The 24,225-nt window shown below is 45.4% G+C and overlaps 1 pseudogene; it reads left to right on the top strand.

Moving 5' to 3' along the window:
* The first annotated feature begins 21,205 nt into the window (after nt 1–21,205).
* Nucleotides 21,206–22,249, top strand: LOC146205314 (uncharacterized; annotated as a pseudogene).
* Nucleotides 22,250–24,225: the final 1,976 nt, after the last annotated feature.

Below are 24,225 nucleotides of genomic sequence, written 5' to 3'. Positions count from 1 at the left end.
TCGTTTTTAATTACCTTTCCAATTTGAAGATTTCCGTAATACTGCCTCACATCGCATAGCTTGACCAGAAAAACCGCTCATTCTACAGCCTAGGAATCATGCATGGCGAAACTAGAATAGTAGTTATTTGTGAAAATGATCGCAAATTGCGCTTTATACAATTAGCACGATTATACTGAGCCTTCAAATATAATCAATTTTTCCTACACGGAATTCAATCGAGAAGGCCTCATACTCAACAACGTGAGCCTTGTTTGAGTTGGCTTTTTTTTTTAATATTGTATTACTGTAATATAAAGTTAAAATAAGAAGCACAAACCATGGTGATAATTAGTATTTGCACCTGTATTCGGTCATTAAAGGTTTTTTACTGCTAGCGCCATCTAGGTAAAAGCAGCAAAAATGTGAGTTCATTCAATTGCCAGGAGAGGCGCGCGTGACTACACTCCTTCAAAGTATTGAAGCTAGTCAAGAAACCTAAAAGTCAGCTTCTCTGCAGTGCAAAAAACCCCTTCACCATGGCGGCCAAACCTGTTTTGGGGGCAGAAATCAGGTGCAGTGCAGGAGACGTCTATTGTGGCAATAATGGCCACGTCCATTTCCTGCACCCCTCTTCTTCTTGTCGCAATTATGGGATTAAGAACCCCTCAGTTTGTGAGTGCCATTCATAACACCTCCCCTGCCCCTACCTCCTCCAGGCTCTCAATAGTGAAGGAATTCTGCTCAACACGTTTGCCCATGACATCAGGTAGAAGTATTCTGCGCTGCACCCAACTTCTGCCCTCAAAACAGGTTTGGCTGCCATGGTGAAGGGGTTTTGCTCTCCTGACTTCTAGGTTTCTGCAACCCACCTATACTATGCTTTTGTGCTGTGAAGTGTTTTGCTTGTTGCTATTTGCATTGCTGTTTGTGACACGCACACTGCGTGCGTGCACATGTTTTGCGCGCATACACTGTGGTTTATGCGGGGGCTATTCGCTCGCACGAAGAACCTGCACATGGTCACCGCATCACCCTTTGCACCCCTACATTGTGTGCGAACATGTGGACGCTCGCCTGCAGTGCTAAGCCGCTAACCTTCACGCCCAATCGCTGAGGGGCTTTGCGCTATTTTGTGCTTTTCTGAATATGCTTCTGGCCCTGTACTTTTTCCCTCACGCATTCGTATTTCGCCAGGCGCTTCAGGCTCGGATAGCAAGTGACACGGCTACCAAAAACCAAACAGAATGCGCAGAATCTTCCGGTAAATTTACATGTATCGGGCTTGCTTTTCGGCTGGCGACAAAAGTGCAAATTTATCAAAATTAAGACATGCCTTGACAGATTGCAGGTTGCTTGGACGAGGTTCTTCATCCGTGCGCGCAGTTGGTCCAGTGGTATTTCTCGCAAAATCTAGACATTATATGTTTGACAGCGAGTGCTACGGATATCGCCACGTTATGCTGCATGGTGTGCTGGCAAAATGCTCGCACGTGACATCACGATACGCCAGCTGGCGTACCACGCGTATGATCCACCGTTTAGATGCTATGTGCGTCATGCGACTCTCAAATATTGGTCGAAAAAGTAATAGGACAGTAGACCAAAAGAAATTGTTTCGGCCGGCGGTATCGAGTGGTTGTCTCCTTCACATCTTCGTTGGTGCGTGCTCTGTTCCCTAGAGCTTTCAGTGGCACACGTGTGCTTAGGTGCAGCTGTCCTCTCGGAAAGCACCGTTTTGAATGTAGCTTCGCAGCCGCTACAAGAAATACAACTGCAAAAGGACGACGTCGCATACGGAGTACAGATGAAAAAAAAAAAAAAAAAAAAGAAACGAAGGAATTCGACGCTGCTGAACCGAATGTCGAGCGTTAGCTGAAATGAGAATGTACACTGTTTTGGTTCAGTGCTTTTCATGCTTATAAACATTACAAATATGTGCTCATAGATAATCAAAAACCAGACGTCATCACCGATAATCATCGTAATGAAACGATAATGAAACGTAACAGCCGTTGTACGTCTGTCTAATTGTATCTGGTCACTTACGAAGCGTGTATGGACATCTTCGCAAAGGTGGGACAGTTGACCGCACTACGCTGCGTGGAAAGAGAGAAGTTTCAACTGCAGACAGCGTAACATAAACAAAGTGACGCCGAGAGGGCAGCTGGGCGCATTTCACTGTGACAAGAGAAAAGTGCTTGCCTACATGTAAACCGAATTACCGGATTCCTTCGGCGCACACGCAGTGGCATTAGTGGGGCCAAGTAGGGCTAATGCGCGTGCGCAGCCGGCACTCTCTACTTCTCTGTGCGTCTACGCTATGCTCAAAATAGTAAGCCTCGAAGCCGTGGATTCATGTTTCAAGGCCAGGGGTCTGTTTTATTATTATTATTATTATTATTATTATTATTATTATTATTATTATTATTATTATTATTATTATTATTATTATTATTATTGTTATTATTATTATTATTATTATTATTATTATTATTATTATTATTATTATTATTATTATTATTATTATTATTATTATTATTATTATTATTATTATTATTATTATTATTATTATTATTATTATTATTATTATGCAATGCACCGTAAACGCTTTCGCGGACATTTAGTGCATGTGGTGGGTTGACGGAATGAAGCGCGTGTCTGTATCGGGCGGTCGTGGAGAACAGAGTATACTGATATCCATCGCGGCACACACACATCGCCACTGTTTTTAGACTGCCGCAATGAAAAAAATCGAACGTATTTATTAGCACAATGACAGCCTCCCTTTACGAGCGCACATGGTCATCCCCGATTAGTCATCGCGGTGAAATTCCAAGCTTTTTGGGTGTTTCTTGCACCTCATTTCGGTTTTGCACCGAAAAAAAAAAGTAAATAAACGTCGCGTTTGGTTTTGACATAGGACATCGTTTTCTTCACACCTTCGAACACGTCAGTTGGTTTTAGTAAAGTAAGTAAAGGAGGCTCAGAATTTTTGCCTCCGAATGGCTGAATGTCGATCGACACCACCGAAATGAAATATGCGACGATGTGTGGAGCGGAAATCACATGACAGTCTGATTTTTAGTGATAGGAAGGCAAATTTCCACTCCTTTGCAATGATAAAATTGGAAATAAATGGGAGGGAATGGAAACATAATGTTCAAAAAACAAAATGACTTGAAACAGCATCGCCGCAGAAGAAACTGCATAAATATTCGCAGCATCTGCCATTTTCTTGGTTTAGAGAGATTGCTTCAAGGGTCTATCAACTTGCATCTTGAGCGTTCACGAGCATACTTCAGCCGACTGATTGGAAAGTCATTCTAAGGAGTTCTTGTGTGGACAAAAAAAGCAGGAGGATAAGGGTTAGGTGCGACAAGTGGCCCTGAACCAGCTCTGCCATTGTTCAACTCTAATCCTGCTGAAACGCTGCATGGCATAGTGAAACAACAAAACATTGGGGTGAGGTCAACGAATTGCCACCATGATTGATCTCATGATAGAGGAAGAGAGAAGGACAGGGACTGGTCATTTTGGGCAAGGGCTAAAAATATATAGGCACGAGGGACAGGCAAATCGCTTTGTCCGATGTCTCTCGACCATCCCTGCCTCTTTTTTGCGCTTTGTCAAAATGAGCTAACTCCACCAACTAGCCCAAGAAACAGCATTGCAGAGAGAAAGTGTGCCTAAAGCTCACAGCCGCTTTTTGTAAGCCTACAAAAGCTAGTAAATTCAGACTAGATTGACCAAAATTTACCACAATAATCTGGGCATGCACTGGGAAAATGTTTTGTCTAACATGAAAATGAATACATTCCGATGCCTGTGCTGCTTAGCATTCGTCAAGTTTTTTCTCTCAGTGTGGCGATTGAAGAAAGTATAAAGGCATACCACTTCCCCAAAGTACATCTAAAATTGCGTCATGTTGGGGGTAGAAGTGGCGTGGGGTGAAGGGAACTACTGGAATACATAAGCCCCGACTCCAAACACACATGCGTCATGCACTGCCGCGCTAACGTCGTCGCACGCGTCAGCCAAAGCCGGTCTGCGCATGCGTGCATCGCGAGCTCTGATGCTGTGATCTGTCCCTGCCAGATATCTGGCGCGTGCTACACGCGTCGAAAACTAGCGAGGGGTTGGGACCGCGCGACTGTCCCCTACTCCGTTCTTCTCGTCCTGAAGTCCACTTAGCTCCCCCTGCTTCTTTTCTTCACAGAATAGTTTTCTTCGCGGTTTTCAAATTTTCTCAGTCCGCGCGAGAGGGTGAGCGAGCCAGCACCACGAACATGCAGGTGCATTCCCCTTTTGCGACGCCTGCCGTGACGGCGGCGTTGACGTCGCGGCGCATGGAAAGTGCTTTGGGGTACCCGCTTTATTTATGGCAGTTACGAGGGTTTATCTACAGAAGGAATGTGAGGATTGACAGCCATGTTTGTCAGTCCTTCGATTTTCCGTACTGTTTCCTCGGGCTGTTTTTCTTTTTTCCGTCAATGATGAAACAAACCCTTCACACATTCATGGGGACAATGTTTGCAAACGGTGTAGGTTCGCCAGTACTTGTCTAAATGGAGCGATCCCCCCCCCCCCCCTTCTTCATTGGAACCGCAGATGAATCAACAAAGGTATCTTATTGTACGATCCCCAGACATGTAAAAAGAATTCCGGGGCTGGTAAATTTCAAATTATGAAATCATTGTCAAGAAACACATGTGCTAGTTGCAAAGCGGCGCATATTTAGATAACTGCTCGTGATGTCTCACTTTTCTGGTCGTCTTATTGTTCAGAATATGTTTATTTATTTATTTTATTTACATTACCCCTCAGGGAGGCATTACATATATTTTGAATATATTTCAGAAATATCATGTTGCACTCACGCTCTCGAGTGCTGCTAGTATGGCAGTCCGCTTTCTCAACGCACCTTATAGCTAAAAATTTCGCAACAAGAGCGCAGACTGACTTGAAACTAGAGCTCGCGGTAGTTATTATAGCTGGAGTACCATTACCAATGTACGCTTACTACCAGCGCTGGTGCATTCGCCTTCAGCCCACCTGCTCATGTTGCTGTATATAGCACAAGGAGCTCAATCTAAAACATCAATCTATTCGTTGTGTCGTCTTCTGACCTTGTGCTCCCGTCCACGTTCCGCGCTGTCACCTCAAGATGCATAAGCAACACGCCCAAGCTGCTATTCTAAATAAAAACAAAAATGGGGGGGGGGGAGGAGGGGCGGTTAGCTTACCGTCAACACTATATAGCCTCGTGTGTTTCAATGGAAATGCCTCCACCCCCCACCCCCACCAGGGAAAAAAGAAAGCGGTCAGCGCGTTATGAAAAGGAAAGTACGCGCACTCACATATATCAGCGCGCGCGTTTTTTTTTTCTACTTTCATTACAACAGAAAAATTACCGACGATTACGTTACTTCCTAATGCGAAATTTGAGCGTATCTCATTGGCTGTTCCAGCTTTTCGATAGATTGAGGCAAAGATTTCGAGCAAGACATGTATGTACAGTTACAGACAACTTTTTTATTTTATTTTTCACACGTATTTCTTCAAGAAACACTCCACTAACAGTTCTTGACTGTCATGAAGGAAGCTTTGTGGATCAGGAGTTCGCGTAAGGCAGCGTATGGACCTGTAGGAGCGTTGCGCAGCGAAGAGATAGCAGCGAGTGAGTGATGCCGCTGACGCCGCTAGCGAGTCAAGTCAACTTGGCTCTGCGTTTCGGCTTAGGATGTATGCACCGCGATCCACTTACACCGGAAAACACCGTCGCCGCCACAAAGGAAAAAGGTAGGGGGAGGGGGGGGGGGGGGGGGGGGACACGCAGCGGCGAATGGTGGCAGGAGCGTGCGCTGCCCTGGCTACGGAGCTGGTTACGAGGGACAACGCAGACGGCGACGCGAAACGCAGGAACGGGCGCCAAAGAGCTGGGCTCTAAAAAAAAAGAAGAAAAAAAAAAAGAAAGCTGTTCAGCACGCCAAATGGCCACATCAGGGCAGCGCGAGGAAGTACATGTCCGGACAAATTCTAGGGGCAGTAAGTAACCGAAGGGCGTCTTGCATTATTCTTTTGTTGCACATACAACGACAGAAACGAATCCTTTGACTCCAAAGAATGCCTCAGTGGCAGCCAGTTATGCATTTTACCGTGGTTAGCGCGAGTGATTGCCGTTCTATGCTTGTTATGAAAGCAGGTGATGCTGGTAGTGAATAAATAAATAAGTAAATAAGTATATAGAAAGTACACTGGATTCGCAATGCAGCAAAGACGTACATCTAACCAATGAAGAGTACAGAGGACATTCAAAGGGGAAGGGTCGAGAAGGAGCGGTCTAACGCGCTTGCGAAACTAACCCGCTTCTACTGGCGACGTTGCCTCATAACTGTCTGCTACCCTCCCCTCTCCAATTCATTTCCCCCCAAATTTAGCCTGAATGCATTGCGGCAGCTGCGTGGTGCTTACCCTTTTGGTAGGTATTTCACACCTATTTCGCAATGCCGACTCTCCTCTCTAAGGTAAAATGAAATTGGCCATCGCCTTTTTCTCAGCTCATTATAGGTTACCAACGTCAGTTTCTATGGTTAGAAAAGCCCGAACTAAAAAAAAAAGAAAAAAGAAAATGATTACTGTTGATTGAAACCGACTTTATTGCAATTTGATTATGTGCAATAACGTTTGACAAAAGTAGTTCTGCACCAGAGAGCTCGCAAGAATATCCTACTATAAATGCTATAACTTCAAAAGTGATAACAGCTCAAAAGATAGGTATCAAAGGAAAGACAATACAGGTGTCGATTTCAGCCAGTGTTCATGACGAAACCACCAAAGATGTATACTTCGTCTCACAAAATGTTTTTAGTACTGCGAAAGGCCGGGGCGCCATGGACCAAGAGCACTTGGACACTTGCGCGCGAGCGAGGCAAACGCGTTTCCCCTTTTTTTTTTTGTACTTTGTAACTAATGTACAAAGCTTCCCCTGTAATTTCTTGTTATAGCTCCCCTCTGCACTTCCCCTCGCTTTCCTCTCCCCATCATTTTGCTTTCCCGCCGGCTGCAGCTTGGGCGCTTCAGATTTTAGATAGCAGTTGAAGAGGCCGGCAGCACTCTTTTCCTTCCTTTTGTTTGAATAACCACTATCCACACCATCTATAATAGGCAATTGTGCTCCCACTGTCGCCCTTGCCGATTCGAGGGGTGCGTCGGAGCACAATTACCTATTACAGTGCGCATTTGAATGGGCCAGGGAGCCCCTGCCTTTAGCAGTGGTGCAAATCTCTTGTGAGTCAAAGTATAGTATACAAGTGCCATATAAATATCTTCCATCATTTCGCACCTTTCCATTTTTTTGGTATACACTTGAGCTATCGTGAACATATGTCGACGATGTATCATTAACTCGCTCAAGCTTCCACTCTATCCAGAACAGTGAACAACAAAACGAGGTGGTACTTTTCATTTACGTTACGCACATTCGGTCATGGCCGAATCGAGCGGCGGCGGTCCGCGTCGCCGCTCAAGTTCAGCCGTGGTAAGGCAAGCTAGCACCCCGCAGTCCTGCTATCCGCAGTAGTCAAGCTAAGAACAGGTGAACGCTTCCCCCTGCGCACGGCGGGGAGAAGAATGGGGCTTTGAAAACCCACCCTCCAACAAAAGAAAGCTTCTCTACAAAGCAACGTTGGGTCCCTCGGCCAACTGGGGGCAAGGCCGATAGGCACTTTCTCAGTCCTGAATCAGTGGCGTAGCCTGGTGGCAGAATTTGAACTAATTCCAAGATGGCCACCGTGGGACCCCCGCCTTCGGCGCCTGTACATCCGCCCTTAGACCATTACTGACGGACCATACACCCTCTTCCACCGTCTGCTTCTTTGTCCACTTAGCGTTGCCAAGTTTGGCGATTCTCGTCAAGCTGACATTTACTGGCGTCTGCCGATAAAAACAAAAAATAGGTAGGCGACTTGGTTACTTTGTGACGAATTTTCGACATTAATTCGCATATCATTTGGTTTTCCAGACGGAGCATTGTTAATGAGAATGGTAGAGAATATGGAGGTTGTCAGTGACTCTGGCAAACAGTGACCTCTAGAACGGATCCATCAAAGCGATTGTTGCTATCCTCAAGATAAGGTTCTAAATGCACCCGAGGGGCACAGCTCAACAACCGAAGTGCCACGTAGAATGGTGCTGAAAGTTTACGGCAATATCTACGCCTGAGTTAAAGGGTCCATGAAAAGGTGGCCGCCGAGGCTAAGGCAAGTCAAAATACTGATAGTCATCGAATGATTCATCGATCTCCCACAAAAATTTTTAATCAAGCTCGCGTAGAACCAGAAATAGCGGCTATTAAACATGACCCCTCACTTTTCCCTCTCAACTCATGCCTGGGAGCGAGCCATAAAAACATAAACCTTACAGGCGGGGCTAAGGCTCCGCCCACAAATATACGTCATCGATCGGATCGGTTTGTTTACTTTCGGTTTGCGCGCTCTGTCGCTCGCTCGCTGTCCCGTCAGCCAGTCATCTTTTTGTTCCCGCTGCTTTTTCGAGGTGGACCCCGAGCTCAAGGAACGACTTCTGCGAATGAGCGCCGAGCTGGGCTTCGAGCCTTATACGCCATTCAAAGATCCTGCGCAGAATGACGAAGACGACAGTGACTCGTCGGCGGACTCACCTGCAGGCTGCAGCGGGGACGCAGATGCTCAGTGGTAAGTAGGAATAAAAACACAGCAAAAATTTAGTGGTGATTGCAGCAGATTGCCGTTTACCACCGAGCTTAGGTCGGCGGGAATGAGACGCAGAGATGGTAACGAATCGCGTTTTGATCGACATTCCGGATATTGGTAGGGTTATAAAAGTGCTGCGAGTCGCACAACGTGGTATATCTAGCTTAGGTGCTTGCTTTCTCGATGTATGTAGCAAATTGCAGTGCATAATTAATCGAAGGTGCGTTTTTGTTAGCATTTATTCAGCTGTCGCGCATTGTACCCTAACTCGTGTGCAAGATATATAGGTGGGGACACAGCGGACACACAATTCTATTAATTACAGGTTCTTAGAAAATATGATTGTTGCTGTCGACAATCGCACGGTTACCACCTTAGTGGACACCGGAGCCGACTATTGTGTCATCAATGGAGCATTCGCCACCCAGCTCAAAAAAGTGACGACCCCTTAGAATGGCCCGCTGATCCGTACCGCTGGTGGTCACCTTATTACGACTTCCGGGAGATGCAGCGAAAGAGTGATAGTGAATGGACGTACTTATCCTAAAAGCTTCGTCGTCCTTCAGAACTGCTCGCGAGACATTACCCTGGTTGTGGATTTTCTCAGTGAACATCGAGCGATCATTAACTTTCGATCAAAGTTCATCAAGCTTTCGACCGGCAACACCATACCTACTACGACGACCTCGGCACAATCTGCAACCCTGACGGTCTTGGTCGAAGAATTAACCGTGCCGCCTCGATCAAGCGTCGTAGTCAGCGTGGGTAGCGCAGACATCGAAACCGCCGAAGGAAACACCCAGTTGCACTTGGAACGAGGTCTCGGCATCGCAAGAGGCATCGCCAAGTCCCGGGGAGGAGAAGCTAAGGTGCTGGTGACGAACTTCACTGAAAATTCCGGCACTTTAACAGGAACACGACGATCGCTTTCCTCGACGCACTAGCGGACACCCGAGATGTCGTCGCCCTACCCGACCAGCCCGCAGACGAAGCACCCAACGGAAGAAATCTCCCGACGTTCGACGTTAACCCAGCATTACCCCGGTGCAGACATGAACCGATTCGCGGTCTTCTTAAAAGGTACAGCGAGTGCCTTTTGTCAGAGTCGAAGGCACGACAAACTCCACTGGCAAAACACCGCATTACGCCCGACCTCTTCTTCAAAACTCCTATCGAATCGCCGCGAGAACGTCAAGCCATACGAGAACAAGTCGATGAAATGCTTCGTGACGACATCATCCAGCCATCTCAGAGCCCCTGGGCAGCACAGACGAGGAAAACCTCGACGTCGCCACCTACCTTCAACGCGCAGAGGAAGCGCGTAGACTCGCCCGAATGCACATTAAATATCAGCAACGAACCGACGCCCGACGTTACAACTTACGACGGCGCGATGCCGACTACAAGCCGGAAGATCAAGTCTGGGTTTGGACGCCGATTCGCCGCCGCGGATAGAGTGAAAAGCTTTTACGCCGATACTTCGGCCCGTACAAGGTGCTTCGCCGATTAGGACAACTGAGGTACGAGGTCGTTCCCGACGGTGCGACAGCGTTTCAACGGCGCCCAGCGCACTCGGAAATAGCGCATGTTGTACATCTTAAAGCCATATTAAGCGTGCTAAACGCTATTCATGTTTACTTCCCAATGTTTATTTTAACTCATGTCTGTTTATTTTTAAACATCGCGGCGGTGTTTTTTAAAGAGAGGAGTAATGCCGCGAAGCCCCCCCATTCAAAACTTTATTTCTTCTTTCTCTACAGCCGCCGGCATGTGGTCTTATCACTGCTATTCCAACGCACGAATCGATTATGCATTCTTTGTTCATTTCTTTTGTCGCGAGACAAAGCCTTACCATTTTCTTTGTCGCGCAAAATGGGCCGAGGTGTATCTCGAAGTGCGAATAGAGGATAACCGATGGTCGCAACAAATTGGATTCCAAGGGAAGGAAAGCGTAGCAGGGGGCGGCAGAAAGTTAGGTGGGCGGATGAGGTTAAGAAGTTCGCAGGGGTCATGTGGATGCAGCTAGCACAGAACCGGGTTAATTGGAGAAATATGGGAGAAGCCTTCGCCCTGCAGTGGGTAGTCAGGCTGATGATGATGATGTATTTCGAAGATTTCAGCTATGCGTGCATTCTACAATGTTCCAGCGTATGCTAGTCACCGGTTGCTGTTTTATCTCGATCTTTCTTCGCAGCCTTTGAATCTAGCGCTGACGCGTACAACGGGTATTCGTAGATCGACGACCGCTGAGCACGATTGTTGCTGTCGCTGCCGCCGAGTTGTTCACTTCTTTTACGGGCGCAAGTCAGCTCAATAATGAGTTGATTCCTGTGAAGATCGTCTCCTAATTTGTTGCCGACGGCATTGCCAACCACCACGTGAAAGTATAGTACGGGGCCGAGCGGTTAGAAATTCCCACATCGCACTCTTCTAGGAGGCGATGATCGCATTAGCCATAACACACACCAAATCCGCATGTACAGTTAAATAGAGCCTAGAGAAACTATGTACGAGGCAGACAATATCCCCTTGCCTACAAAATCTTAGCCCAATGTAGGCACCAAGTCTAAAAGACGAAATATGAGTACCTGGTCAACGAGGGGTAGAGGAAGAGGAGAGTGCCCAGTAAACACCAACCCATCTATGAGACGGCTATAAACTGTCTTGCCAAGACAAGCAAGATGCCCGATAGATGTCTCAGTAGACCTCTGAGATGGCTACTAAACGTATATAATATGTCTTGACAAGATATACAAGACATTGCCAGATGTCTTGATATTTCTTGTAGTGATCTTGTAGCTCAGCTAATGCACCCACTTTTTTAGGCTACAAGACGTCTTGCAAGATATCTCCTAGAAATCTGGAAGACAAATAACTTACTAAACGTAAGTCAGTCTAGCAGATAGCTATAAGGCATCTTGCCCAATACAAACAAGTCACCTTATAGACATCTGAAGTGGCACCGAAGACAGCCGACAGACATTTAAAAGATGCTTTGACAAGATATGAAAGATGTTTTTATATGTCTTGGTACTTCTTGTAGCTGCCTTCTAGCTCAGCTAATGCACCCACTTTTTTAAGCTGCAAGACGTCTTGCAAGTCATCATCTAGAGATCATTAAAATAGATTCTGAATGTCTAAAATGAGCTCTAGAATCTCCTGCAATGCTCTAAATTATTTATTCCCAGCTATTTCTCGCAAAACAGTCTGAAATGCTTATGTATTTGCAGAGGTTTTCAACACCACTGCCAGACAAAAAATAGTCTCATCAGATGCTACAACTAAAGCTGCATTGCCGTCACACACCCACAGTGCTCTTTCACACATTCAGTTATGATGCAAGCTAAACTGATGTACAATTGTAAATCATTAATTCTCAGCACTACAACTGTTTTCTAGTAATGAGAACTGTATGTTTTTATTACAAAGCGTGCCACATTTCACTGTTAATGGCCATCAGGTGCTCTTTAGAAAGTTTGGTAGTAACTGCACCCAATGCTAGAAAATGAGATGAGTAAACTACAGAGCTCTTTAATTTCCTCAACATTATACATTGCAAATAGGCAACTTAAACAATCTCATGCATGTTAAAAGCAAGGAAAGCCACAAGCAACAGTATGCAAATGAAAAAATGTGGTTCTCTGAAGCCTAATATTGTACCAAGGAAGAAAACACCAGAAAGAGCCAACTCATGAACACATGACATGTAAAGAATGATGCACATTGTCATTCATTCTCACAGACATTAAAACTGCAAACAGTAAGTGAGAACTGTACACATTCTTTGTTACAAAACATGCCACACTGTATGGTGGACAGCCATGGTTGGGTGCTCTTTGGGAGATTCGGCAATAACTACAAAAGGTGCTAGGAAACAAAATGTGTAAATCATATATTTGATTTTTTTTCAACAATGTGCTACGAAGTTACAAGCACAGAAACTAGACACTACAAGTGGTATGAAAATGACAAAATAATAATGCAGTTCTCTCCAAGCTTAAAATGATCTGTTTACAAAAGAATGACAACATCCATACTCCAAACAAGAACAGGAAATGACTAGAAATAAACAGGGCTAGGTATGCAAAAGTGTACAAAACTGGTTGAGTGGTTGAACGAACTATCTGCATAATGTTTGTACAAAATAAAACAAAGCAACAAATTCGAATGAAAAAGCTTCAGTATACAGAAAAAGGCGCTTTCACAAAGGACCATCATCACGTGTTGCATTTCATACTATATGTGCATGCATGTCACCAACTGAATGCTGGTCATACATACATCTTGTAGAAACTGCACAAACACTTGAGCAATAGGCACGACATCAAATGCATTAAAATATCTACACTGCAAAAAAAAGGAAGCCAAGACTGCTTCACTGCTGCTGTTCATGTTAGCATGACTAGAATGCACTGAAAAAAAAATGCAATGGATGCATGCCTGTCATAGTTACATTCTACTATCATAACTAAAAAGTACTAAGAAAAAAGGTAGCAGGTAAGGGTCATACATCACTCTACAAGAAACACTAGAAGGCACCATAAGGAAAAAAAAAGGAAGGAGCAAAAGGTTCGCATCCCTGTCATTGTACATACCAACCACTATATTCCATATCAAAAGCTGTTTGCAGCACTACAAAAGATAAGGGCAGCATGAACCATCCATGATGGCACCAACTGCCCTTACCTTTTGTAGTGCAGCAAACAGCTTGCGAGGAGTACAGAAGGCACAGCAAAAAAAAAAAAAAAAAAAAAAAAAAAAAGAATAAAATTCGGTGCTGCTCTTCACATTCTGCTGGTATAAAAAGAAGGAACTGCTGAGATAGTTGGTTTTCAGAAATAAAAAAGGTATTTAGCATAACACAGACACACACAAGAAAGAAGACACCACGTGTACTTACTACAACTGTTTATTTAGGGGAAAGCAGTCGATGCATAGCTTTCACTGCTGATGTGCACATGTACAAGGAAACAGGAAAACAGCACCAATCTTATCAAAGCAGGTATGAGAAATATCTGTTCAGCCTCAAAGAAAAGCTGGAGTGTCACTGACACAGCTCAAACCTGTTTAATGTATAGATGGTATCCTCTGCTCCCTGAAAGCTTGCTCAGCTATGCCATCACATAAGCTACGAAAGCAAACAGGTCGGCTGTCAGAAGAGACATGGCCAGCATTTCGTAAAGTGCACCACCATCTATAAAATTCTACTATCATGTAGAAAAATCTTATTTTGCACAAGCAGGATTCTGCGTCAATGGCCAACTTAGGGAACATGCAAAAGACATTAACAATGAAGGTGAGCGACTTCTCTTGCACCGTAGGGTTTGCACCAATTGTGAAAACTGTGGGTAACGGCTCATGAAACACTAGAAGCCCTTCATATAAAAAAGCAGGTTACAGCTGTGTCAGCAGCAAACTGGTTTTTCTTATGAGACTGAAGAAAAATTTCTCACGCATAGTTTGACAAAATGGTGCTGTTTCCATGTTGCCTTGTACCCGTGCGCATCACCTGAGTAGGCTGTGTATATCGGCTGCTTTCCAGTTGTAAGTGCTGATGGTGTCCTCTGTCTTGTGTGCGACTGTGTTACGCTAAATAGCCTGTTATTATGCATGGAGAAAAGGCATTGAAAAAAAAACAAGGTCTGAATACCACTGCCACCATTCTGGCATGAAAGCATCGTAAAATGAGGGAGCTGGCATGGGTTGTGCATCTGTTATTCTGTACAACCCTAGAGGGCAGAGAAAATTGAAAAAAAAAAAGAAAACTTCTGGCGCTATCAGATCCACTGCAGTCAGTTACAAATTAAGAATGAAGGGGCGAATATCCCTAAAAGGAGGCTTTTCTGCCAATCAGATCATTCTCAACACTGGTACCACTTCAGCCCTTGTCCACAGCTAACTAGGCTGGGCAGCTTTTTCTTTATCGGTACTGAACACCAGCTGCACTGCCTCTTTTTGTCACCTACTGCCATGAAAGGGGGAATTCCTTTGTGGCTCAATTGATTGGGAGGCTCCTCTCTGTCAATTGTTGGAGGCCTACCTTTGCAAAATTACAGCTTCAAACTTGAGTTGTAAATGAGCACAGAAGGTGCCTTGATCCCAGCTGCTTGCTATTGTGGCACTGTTCATGGTGGCTGTGCAGCGCCTTTAGATGTGGACTTGGTCTTTGTCACAAGGCAAACACCAACCACTCTTTTGTGACGTCGGCAAAACTAAGTTTCATTGGTGTTGAAGGCTTTCCATGTCACACCTGCCAGGATTAAAATCAAAAGCACGATTTAGATATATGAGCTCCCAAACAGAAGGAAAAAGTCCCACTGTTGGCAACTCTAAGTTTTTGGCACAGTCAAACCATACCTGTGTATTCAGTCAGTAGCCCGCGACTGCCCAGTGAGATGTCAGTCCTGTGACCCTCATTGCTAAGTTGTGTTTGCAGCACAGACAGGAAAAGGATAGTTGCTAGGCAGCCGTGGAGGTGGTGGCAACCTGCAAGGTGTTCCAATGCTTTAAAGATTTCTTGTGAAGTTTAATAAAGCAAATCACTGACTACAAAACATAGGATAAGAATTTAACCTCAAAATATGTCACATAAGGTTGAGAGTACTGAGTACACAATAGAAATATGTTTAACCAAGACACGCACTAGCAGCACAAAATAATGCTGAGTATAATATATGTATATTAATAACTCCTTGATGACCTCGAAGGCTAAAACATTTTCTTGTCTTCACCAACAGACACACCTTAAGAGAACCACCATTTTCCTGATTTATACATTTCTTTTTTTTATTGAGAGTCACTTTCTATGCTGGGTAAGGTTCCTGCCTCTGAGTTTACTAAGTATTTCATTCGACATATGTAGAGAAGAAATAAATCTATGTATCATGTATCTATGTATGGATGCATTACCTATGTATGTATTTATGCATGTATATATGTAGGTACCTATGTATGTATGCATCACCAGGTTTTCCTAGAACAAATGAAAGCAATATTTTAAACAGTGAGCATGCACCCAGAGCAAAAAAAAAAAAAGAATGCATAGCTCACTTGCTTGAGCTGTTGGGTAAGTGTTTTATTTACATGAAAATTCGCGCAGACACAAAATAACAAGAGCACCAAACACAGACACAACAGCACAATGTGAAAAAGAGCATTAAATTCTAAATTCTAAAGTTAATTCTAAGTTAAATAATTCTAAAGTTAAAGCTCAGCTACTTTGGTCATCTGATGAGAAGAGAGGAGTCGCTGGAGAAAGATTTGATGCTGGAAAAGGTTGAGGGTCGCCGGAGAAGGGGTAGGCAGCGAACGCTATGGTTAGATGGCATCCTCGAGGCACTGCAGATGAAGTTATGTGATGTTAGGAAGATAGTGAGAGACCGGAAAGCGTGGCGTGACATGGTCCATAGGGTCACGAAGAGTCGGACATGACTGAACGACTGAACGACTGAACTGAACTGAAATTAAATGAAGGTATTTCACCTTTGATGCCAAACACCTGCGCTTCGGGAGGAGTCCATATGCTATCAAAAGGTTTGCGTGGAGTCACAGCTTTGTTGTTGAGGACAGCCAGAAGGCATACACTGAACCCATTTATAACATGGCTACATTCTATACGCCTTACAAGTAAGTTATGATTCAGTACTCTCTTTTCTTTTCCCAGTTCTGGATAGGAAGAGTCTGTTGGCCCTGAAGCAAGAAAACAAATGAAATTGATATGTTTTTGTGTATTATAATAGGCTTTTCGTTATATGAGGTCCGTCCGAAAGATTTGCTTTCGCTTTCTTTCTGTACCAATTCAACTGAAGCTTAATTTCTTAAAACATTTCCGCCAATAAAAAAAAAAAAAAAAGCCTGAGGACCAAAGCAAATAGAGCACCAGCACATCACACAGCATGCAGTTCAGGAACTTAAAAAGAACTAAATTGTGCTTTCTGACTATATGAAAATGTAAAATCACTTAATCACGGCAATGTAATGGCTGACTGTAAACGTTTTATGAACTATTAAAATTAAATCACTGCAGAATGTTTGTACGCCGTTCCTATCTCGCTATGTGTTTCAACTTGTGCCTGTGAACAGGCCGAGAGTATTTTGCTAGCAGATGGGAGAGTCGCTGTGGCCAGAATGCACCTTACCCTCCCCTCTAAGGCGGCTTATTGAGATCGTTCTCTTTCTTTTTCGCAACCGCGGCATAACATAGCGCGTATAGAGCTCTGTAGGCTGAGAAACAATGCACGGCTTCCACTCGACGGTGCGTATTTTCTGCATCTTGCTGCAGAGTGAAGGCCACACTAAGCATGCAGACTTTCGTGCTCAGTTGTGTTTCCTGGGAAAGCGTTAGAACCAGCGGCAATCAACGAAAGACGTCGGATCGCCAAGCTCATTTTGAAGAATAACATCGCGAGGTTCCGCCGCCAATGGCAGTTCACGAAACGCGGCGAGTGGAATTACAAGCGAAAAACCTTCCTGCATGCACAAAACTGTAGATGCGCCATAAAACCGCCTTTCGTACTGACTAAACGGTCCGCGCGCGCTATCTTGCTCGCCCATACAGCCTGCGCCGGCGGATGCAAACAACGGTCCTTGCAGCATTTTTATCGGAAAAAGAAAACACTCAGTCACTTTACTGCTCCATTAAGTGATTCATTTAGAAGAAACAATTTCTTACTCACCAAGCGAAGCTTGCCTTGCAGCCAGAAGTAGCAGCCGCTGTGCGGGATACATTTTCAACGCAGTCACAAACCAACGGTCTAACGTGCAGACACGACTAGACACGACGAAAATTTGAAATGGTCAGCCGCCGAGCAGCGCATTGATACAATAACTTTAAAAACAATAGAAATCTGAAATATATTTCATAAAACAAGCTATACAAGTAAAATGTAACTGTTGCTTATGACGTATTTGTTTCAAAACGGTAAATACAACCTGCGTCTTGCGTAATTATTTTGGCGCACTATTTTCTATCTCGCTGTAAAGAGGAGGGGTGCGAAAAGGCCACGGCGCGCGCAATTTGGGAATGGCGGATCGTGCATAGCTGGCGTTCCGTATTAACATCGGCGCAGCAAATCTTTCCTCTGTGCGAACTACTGGCTTTTATCTCACACGGATACATCGCTAGCTTACTTTGTCGTTGTGAACACTCGGAGTTTGGAGTCTTCCGGCGGACTGGACTGCGCCCAGTGAGGTCGAACACAGTACGCGTGTGGCTATCGGCTGCAGAAATGAAGGTGTCAGCGGCTTTTGTACATTATGTTCAGATACCCATCGCCTAAACAGCATTTCTTGGTGCCATATTGGTCCTGCATGCTGGAAACAGCCCAAATTGCATGCTTAATTCAAAAGCGCAGGCACTTTGGATACAGTATTTTGCAAGCTGAAAAATTGCTAGAACAAACCTTCGACAATTTATACTTAGAGTATGCAGAACAGTGTTGTCCAGTTAAATTGTGTACATATTGCACTATAGGCGCATATGTGACCCTGAAACGTCTTGTTAGGAAGTATGGTAGACTTCTGAAGCAGAACTCTAGAAGACATCTGGCGTTAGCCGGCTAATAACTGTCTTGCGTAGCTGAAGACATAAAAATTCTTCACTAGACAGATTCCAGACATCTTGCCGATGATGTCTTCTAGACTAGCACCAAGCAACGTCTTGTAGATGTCTTTGATAGCTCAAGATATATGTGACCAATATAGACATATCAAGACAGCTACAGGATATTCTGTGCTCAGTGGGTGCAGATGCCGTAGCCCAAAAATTTATCCCCTGGGATCACTCAGCACTCCCATTATATTACAATCCCCAGCCACTCTACACATTGTGGAATACTCCAACAGGTCCGCTTAACTATACAAATTTTGAATCCACTGTCGTGTCCGATATTTTGATGTGGAGTCTAAGTATACGTATAGTGCTTACTGGTAATCAGGCCGCCAATGTTCACGCCCGAGGACTCATTAACCGAGCGGCGGCGGACTCAAGCCAGGGAGAGTCGAGAACGCATGCATACATTCAACGCCTATCGAGCCGAGCGGCAGCTCTACCCTCCACCCCCCCCCCCCCCCCTCATTCCTTACCATCACAAATCCTGTGGCGCCGTCTGCAGAGCCGAACCCTCCGCATCCCTTACCTACTATCCCGCGTACACCCGGGCGTCTTCACCCTGTCCTGTTTCCTGTGCTCCCATCCCACTGCTACCCTGACACATATCCTCGGAGTGCCTGACTAATCCTCCCCATCCGTGCTCAGAGTTCTCCACCTAGGAGGAATGGGAGGCCCTACTGCGCACAACGGACCCGCACCGATAGAAGACCACGCCATCACGCAGGCCTCGGACGTGCTGCAACGACATGGACTGTCAGGCATTTAGTGCTGTGAGGCCATGCCTGGTCCGGGCTTGCAGCTCATACCTGTGGATATCAGTCTTCTCTCTCCCAGAGCCCGCTAAGACATTGGACAAAAATAGGAGTGCCATCTCAGGGGCTTACAAACTTTATTATACAACATCCTAAACTAGATGCAGATAACTCAGATGCATTCGCAGCTTATTCCAATTTTGCGGCCCAAGATCGATCATCACCTGATGGCATGGCCTTGCCATGCTAGCCAAGCCATACACCGTATAGCGAACCCAACAAGGGAGGATTTCGTAGGCGGCCCTTTCTAGCTCCGACCTCGCAGCTAAAGGTGCTTGGTTGAAAAAAGTGGTCTCAACTAACCGAGTCCCGGACTTGCAACCCAACTAAGCCCTCCTTCACTCCTAAATCATGTTTAGCTGATTAAATGCTTTCTGGTACTACTGCTACTAACCGGTTTTCCTACTCTGGTTGCACTGCATGAGAAGAGAGAACCGCGCGCGCATCATCTGTTCCAGCAGCGGACTACAGCGACAAAACTGCCAGTTGTGTCCTAGCCAACTTTAGACAAGGGTTAGAAATAAACTAGATAGGCCAGGGAATAGTTGCATAGAGCTTCCACTCGTCTTTCGCACCCCTGGGAATTTTTAGTTTTGCAGTTAATTAATTAGTAATTAGGAATTTTTCAAGTTGCTAAATATTTACTTTAGACAATAAAAATTTGCAGGACGCGTAAGCATCGCCTTTAAGAATAGAACGCGATAGCGTTATCGCGCCCCCTTCGCACCGTCTACTCATTTGCTTGTCGCGCTTTTGAGTGACACAAAGACGTAGTTCACATGATACAACACTCGTTAACTTGTCCAAAGCATGACTGTTGGGTAATTACTTTTTCTGAAACGTGATTCTGGGACGTAGAAGCGCTGCCAGCCATCTTGCCGAAACGCGCGGGCCTCAAGTTGCAGTCGTAGTGGAGCTGGCGCGATGAAGATCTCGGAGGCCATGCCCTGTTTATCTTATTCCGTGCGCCACACGCATGATGGCACTACGTGCACGCCAAGCGAAGAGGAAGTACAGCGGAAAAGTAATTTGCCACCCGCTTAACTGCGTGTTCTGTATTATTATATATACGCCACAATACACTTCTCTAAGGGACATTTCTGAGACAACACCGCAATCAATAGACGCGCCTTTGTTCATTTCAAACCATCTAGCTGGCGCCGCGGAGTGGTTAGCGTGCTCGTCTCGCACCCCGGAGGCCCACGTTCGATTCTTCAGGTCGGCGATTTCTCCTTCTTTATAATGCTTCTAGGAGTTTTCGCTCACGGCCAACTCCGGACGACGAGGGACGGCGGCCGCCGACGACGACACCCACTTTTCTGCGACACGGGGCCCTTAACGCTATCGCGTTAATATTCCATTTATCGTCGACAAAGAAAGCCTCACGTCTACCATTTTCCGATCTCCAACCTTAAGGCACACGCACGCACATAGCGAAATCTCGATGACACTATTCCGCTTAACCTCCCCTCCTACTTTTGTCGTTGAAAATTCGCTCCTCTTGCTTCAAATTTTCGTAGTGCGCCTCTCAGTTTTGCGCTCTCAAAGTTGCAGACGGCAGTGCTGAATATGGTAGCATGTCAGGTCTTTGCGCGCCGATAACATCTCCCCTTTTTTTATCTTTTGGCGAGATCTCCTGCGGGGGTGACGCTTTGAGCGCTGCTTTATATCAGAATTACTAGTCTACAACCCAAAATCATTGAGGTGCAAGAGAATCAGAGAAATCGATATCAAAGTGGAAGGAATGTCCGTACCAAAGGTTGACCAAATACGAATCCTAGGGCTATACATTCAAGAGAATGGATACAATGACGGAAGACTAAAGAAACTGGAAGGCTACGCCACACAAGTCCTAGGCATATTCAGGAGATGTAACATTGAAGGGCCGAGGATTAAAAGAAAGGAGCTTGATCAGACTTATGCAGGCATATGTCATAAGCCGCATAAGCTACTCTACGCCATATTTAAACCTTAGAGCAGAGGAAAAAAGAAAATTAGAAGCACTAGAAGATGCATAAAGAGGGCCCTGGGCCTACGAATGAGTACATCCACAGAGATGCTGCATGCTCGCTATGGGGGTACACAATACTTGGGAAGAAATGGCAGAGGCAGTCAGTGTCGCAACTCGAAAGGCTAAGCCAGACAACTACAGGAAGAGCCATTTTAAATATGGTAGGTCTGCAGACAGACAGAGGGATGCAACAAAAGTCGAGCATTCCACAGATTTACCGAGATAAGCTAACCATCTCCCCTCTTCCTCGACCCATGCACCCCATATACAAAGCGGAAAGGAGGCAAAAGAGAGCAAAAGCACTCAAAAAGCGCTTCGAGCCACTGGACTGCAAGGCAGTTGCATACGTTGATGCAGCGAGTGGGAAGTCGGGTGCGGCGGTAGCCTCGGTAGTCGACGGCCGAGGCGCCCCAGTATCGGCAGCCACTATCAGAAGCCGCAACTCCGAAACAGCTGAAGAAGTTGCGATAGCGCTCGTTTGCGTAGGAACGGAAGCAAAATTCATAATTAATGACAACAAAACAGCCATCTACAATTACGTAAAGGGTAGGATCGCACCAGAAGCGGTGAGAATCTTGACCGGAAAACAGCTGAATAGAAGTCAGCTTAATATGGACTTCATCGCACGCGTCTCTTCCATGGTAACGACGCGGCACACGAGTTAGCCCGAGATCTCTACATCCGGGTAACCGTGGAGCTGCCTTATTGCCAGAACATGGACGAACGTCTATTAAGTTACACTGAAATACTCGAAAATTATAGACAAATCAAAAAGCTGGTGCCACCACCAGATATGCATCTGAGAAACAAAGAGGCGACCGCATGGCGGCGTCTACAGGCAGGGAATTACATCCACCCGGTCTGGGCCTATCTCGTCCAGAAATATGAGCGAGGGGACGATAAATGTAAGGAATGTGGGGAGGGAGGGTTCCTCAACCACGTAATTTGGGAATGCGCTAGCTCCCCAGGGGCTAAGACAAAAATACTTAGTAGAGAAGCCTGGGAAACCCTTCTGCGGAGTGAGGACCTAACTCTTCAGAAGCAAGCCATCCGCCTGGCGGAAGAAGCCGCAAAAAGGAACCAAGAACTCTTTACCTGCCTCTAATCGCAGAGATCCCGGCCCCTGTCCCCTAGGCCTGCGTGCCGGGGGCGGGGAGTAGGGGGCCTCCATTCTGGTGGAAATAAAAATTGTTCACACACACACATATATGCTCTTCGCGGCTTTTCCGTGGTTGCGGAGCTAAGCGGTGAAACCGACTCGTTTTAACTAGTTTCAGAAACGCTTGGCTCTGGTTATTTAAAAAGAAAAATTCCCGCACAAAATCCCATGTTAATAAAAGCGGTATAATAGGAGTAAGTTACATATCACTTCGCCGCTGCAAAGGGACCGTACAGCCACGGCTGTAGCTGATTTTGTACACCTCAACCATAAAAATTCATACTAGTATTCAATATTTAAATCTCTATGACTCCAACCAAGACTGAAAGCCGCACAATCGTGGCGCTCGAATGCACTGGTCACAAGATCTTTATTTACTTCTGGAGCTTTCTTTCAGGCTCGGAAAAACGGATAAAAGTGATGAATTCCTTGTTGCGGATAATAGAGAGGGGGAGGGGGGTTATGAAGTTGCCCTTTAAGTTTTCAAACCTCATTTGTAGTCTAAAATTAATATTTATTAACGTAGGAAAATTACAACTTTAAATTATTACAAGAAAAAAAATGTCTTTGGGCTCTGGTGCGGGCCAGAGCCTAGAGGCAACTTTTTTCTTGCAATTTCCTCCAACGAGAAGGCAGGTGTATACAATTGATTTCCTTGTCCTAGCTCCTAAATATGTTATTTTTAAACCTTGGATAAATAGCTAGGACGACAGATGCGTGCATGAGCACGCGATATTGAGTATCGCTCCAGAAGCTCTGTCTGTGTGTGTGTGTGTGGGGGGGGGGGGGGGGGGCGTGTGCATGCGCGGTGATAACCTGACTTCTGCGTGTCACTCGCCTTCACCGCAAGCAGCGCCGCTAGGAAAATTGCACTGAGCTGCGTTGCGTACTTCATTGTCACAGTGCTGAATTAAAATGAACCTCGAAATTAAACAAGAGACTGTACTGTTGTTGTCCTAAAGTGAACGAAAGTACCAGGAACGTGCGAGGAAACCCGTTTTATACACAACCCGTCTTCTAGACATCGTCAGGAAACTTTTATAGAAAGGGTAGACATCGTCAGGAAACTTTTATAGAAAGGGTGCGGTGAGCCTTTACTGAGCTCTAAGCTCAGTTCAGTTCAGGCGTTCAGTCGTGTCCGACTCTTCGTGACCCTATGGACCATGTCACGCCACGCTTTCCGGTATCTCACTATCTTCTTAACATCACATAGCTTCATCTGCAATGCCTCGAGAATGCCATCTAACCATCGCGTTCGCTGCCTACCCCTTCTCCGGCGACCCTCAACCTTTCCCAACATCAAATCTTTCTCCAGTGACTCCTCTCTTCTCATCAGATGACCAAAGTAGCTGAGCTTTAACTTTAGAATTTGACCCTCCAATGAGCAGTCAGGGTTTATGGTCGACAATATCGACTGATTTGATCTTCTGGCAGTCCAAGGAACTCTTAAGAGTCTTCGCCAGCACCACAATTCAAACGCGTCAATTCTTCGGCGGTCAGCCTTTTTCACAGTCCAACTCTCGCATCCATACATCACAACTGGAAAGACCATAGCACGAGTTATACGGATCTTGGTTGGCAGACTAATGTCTCTGCTCTTTACTAGGCGGTCAAGGCTAACCATTGCTCTCTTTCCCAGAAGCAGGCGTCTCCTAATTTCATGGCTGCAGTCTCCTTCCGAGGTAATCTTGGCGCCCAAAAACAGAAAATCTGTCACAGCTTCCACTTCTTGTCCATTGATGCTCCAGGACTTGATAAGGCAAGACGCCATGATCTTCGTCTTTTTAATGTTCAGTTCAAGCCCAAACTTCTCACTCTCTTCTTGTACGCGCATCAGAAGTCTCTTGAGTTCCACTTCACTTTCTGCCATTAAAGTGGTATCATCCGCATATCTAAGGTTGTTGATACGTTTTCCAGCAATC

Source organism: Amblyomma maculatum, chromosome 1 (genome assembly GCF_055883805.1).
Source record: "Amblyomma maculatum isolate TAMU_Amacu chromosome 1, ASM5588380v1, whole genome shotgun sequence".
In the NCBI taxonomy this organism is placed as follows: Eukaryota; Metazoa; Arthropoda; class Arachnida; order Ixodida; family Ixodidae; genus Amblyomma; species Amblyomma maculatum.
The sequence above is the reverse complement of the archived record's forward strand: the minus strand, read 5'-3'. Positions and strand labels throughout refer to the sequence as shown.